Source organism: Hipposideros armiger, unplaced genomic scaffold, assembly GCF_001890085.2.
Source record: "Hipposideros armiger isolate ML-2016 unplaced genomic scaffold, ASM189008v1 scaffold_1019, whole genome shotgun sequence".
In the NCBI taxonomy this organism is placed as follows: Eukaryota; Metazoa; Chordata; class Mammalia; order Chiroptera; family Hipposideridae; genus Hipposideros; species Hipposideros armiger.
This window is the reverse complement of record NW_017732369.1, coordinates 396,709-399,545: the sequence shown is the minus strand read 5'-3', so window position 1 is coordinate 399,545 and position 2,837 is coordinate 396,709.

Here is a 2,837-nt window from a genome sequence, read left to right as displayed (position 1 = left end):
AGGTCTTCTGATTCTCATTTGGCAGCACTTTCTGCTAAAATGTGGCAATAGCTTCTAAGTTAGGATGTACTTACTCTCATAATACTTTTAATGTGGCTTTTCTGGGGATTTGCCCATCGAATAGGTATTTCATGTGTTCCATAAGCAAGGCCCTTTGGTAAGCATTGAGTTTGTACCACTTAATGAAATAGAGTGCTTAGAATTTACAAGGTGGCTTTAAGAGTAGCACTAATTATTGCAATAAGATACCAATTATCATTTGTGTGAAACATTTGGGTTACTGCCTGATTGTGGTTTAGGACTCCTGGGACACAATTTTTAAAAGTTGAAACTTTATTTTTGAGAGTTTTAGTAATGATTTAGGCTATGTTAAATACATGGTACTAATAGAAAATTAAGAATAATATAAGAAGCAAATTGGTATTAGACACCATATTAACTTTGAGTCATGTCTGAAATATCTGTCTTAATAATGTAAAAGCTTGGTTTGTACTCAAAGACACAATTAAAATAAAAAGCATAAAGCTTGTCTTTTATTTCCTAACAGGTTTATTCTAACTTCCATCTCTTTTGTAGGATATTATTAAAATTGAAACAATAATATAGTCAATATATTATATAGGTGAGATAAGATAAACTGGCATTTTTAATGATATGAACTTGCAAAACACAAAGTGGATTTACACCATGCATCGAGATTTAGGTTCATATATATTGGAATTTAATTTTAAATTTTGTGTTTGTGATGAAACTTTATACAGAACTCTAACCAGTGGAAAGTCCATTCAAAGTTAAGAGCTATGATAATGAATATTGGAAATTTGAAACATGGCAAGATTTGGAGTTTAAAACCAATATATTTACAACAAAATGTTATTTAGCTGTCATTTTTTTCCTCTCAATATAGGTAACTTGGGACCAGTTGGTAACTGTATTGACAGAGTGCTCTATTAGTAATGTTTATTACCTTTGCATAAACATTTTTAATAAAGGTTTTGAAGCCTTTATTATATTCAATTCAGTTATAAGTTATGAACCTGATTCAGTTATAAGTACATTCCAAGTAGGTCATTGTATATAAAGAGGCACAAGACAACCTATTTGTCAATTATTGTCAAATATTAAAGAGTTACATATTTGCAATATTCATATACATGGGACTTTACAGAAATAAATAAAATATTATTTACTAAGAATTGTGAACATTTGAAATTCCAATGAACTTTGAGATGAAATTAATCACAAAAAATATATAACAGAGTATAGATACTTAAATCCTTTCTGAATGAAAATAAGGTGTGCATTGCACTAATACATTTTTTATAGTCCATTCAGAAAATGAAAATTCATATTGTGCCCCAAAGAGACCAGAGTCAATCATACTCATTTGAAGTATTTAAAGGAGCCAATACTATTTCAGTGCCATAATAATGTGAAAGGATATTAAATGTATTATTTAAGTAAATGCTTTTCTAACAAGGGAGATATTTTTAGCTGAATGATTTAGAAACTGAGGATATATGTACCAATTCACAGTATTTTTAAAAATGAATTAGTTCACAAGTACAGCAAAAGCATTACAAAATATAGAAAAATATAGTGAACCTAGAAAATCTAGTTTCCATTATGTTAAAGTTTAAAATTATACTTTCACTCATAAAAATATTCACTGTCCCTAGAATTTGGAAAATTAAATGCCACTTATATATGAAATCAGTACCTGTTTACTAAAACGCATATTACACCTTAAACACAGCAGTGGTATGAAAATCTTCTTAATATATTGGTGTGTCAATGGTGTAAATTATTAATGCCAGTACTTTCATTTTCTATTCCTTAAATTTATAAAGGGAGAAAGCAAACATTCTCAACTCAATTTTTAGATAAAATATTTTCTTTGAGAGTTTGGGAAACATGGAAATAATTCTCTAATTGTTTTTTCAACATTTTAAAACATATTGGGAGTTCAAGGATAACAAAATTATAACTGAGTTATAGCACCATCAACCTTGAGAATCATCTGAAGGCTAGCTGAACAGAAGCTCTATAAGTAAGGATATAAAGAAGAGGCCATATTGAGATTGGTAGGAGGGACAGAGATGTGAATTAGGCTGACCCCAAACCCATAAATTGTGGTTGATAACCTGGAGGGATACCTCAGCAGCAGAAGATCCCCCTGAAGAGTAAGGAGTTCTAACTCACACTTGGCTCCTCAGCCCTAGGGTTCAGTGCCAGGAAAAGAAATCCCCACAATATCTAGCAGTGAAAATCAGCAAGGATTCCATCCATCCACCCTGCGGTGAGAGAGAAGGTGGCTGGAAATGCAGATGTTCTCTTAAAGGACCCGTACACAGACTCACTTGTTTGAAAGTACTCACCCTGGGATGTGACAAAGGAACTGTGATTCAAGAGGCACCAGAGACATACAGGGAAAGAATGAGTTGTGTAGCTTCAGGGCAAGGGCTTAGAGAGACAGTTGCCATTATCACTGTGTAGAATCAGTCTCATGTGTAACCTACAGGAGGGTGCCACTTTCCTGTATTGAACCTACCCCATAGGGCCAAATCTGAGATTCCATTGGCTTGGTAAAATCTGAGAGAGCATTCACCATCTTGGTGACTGCCTTGGAACCCACCTAGCTAGTGCAGCATCGCCCTGGGCACCCTCAGCTTCTGGGCAGCAAGCCCCACCATGCAAGCTGTGGGACGCTTGTATAGCACTCGACAGCCCATAACAGCCTGGGAGATTTTCAGTGGCAGATGGTCAGCCCTAGTTTGAGCTGCAGCCCTTTTTGGGTAGGTCTTGGGGATCTGTGGGCCCAAGAAAAATGGTGGGCT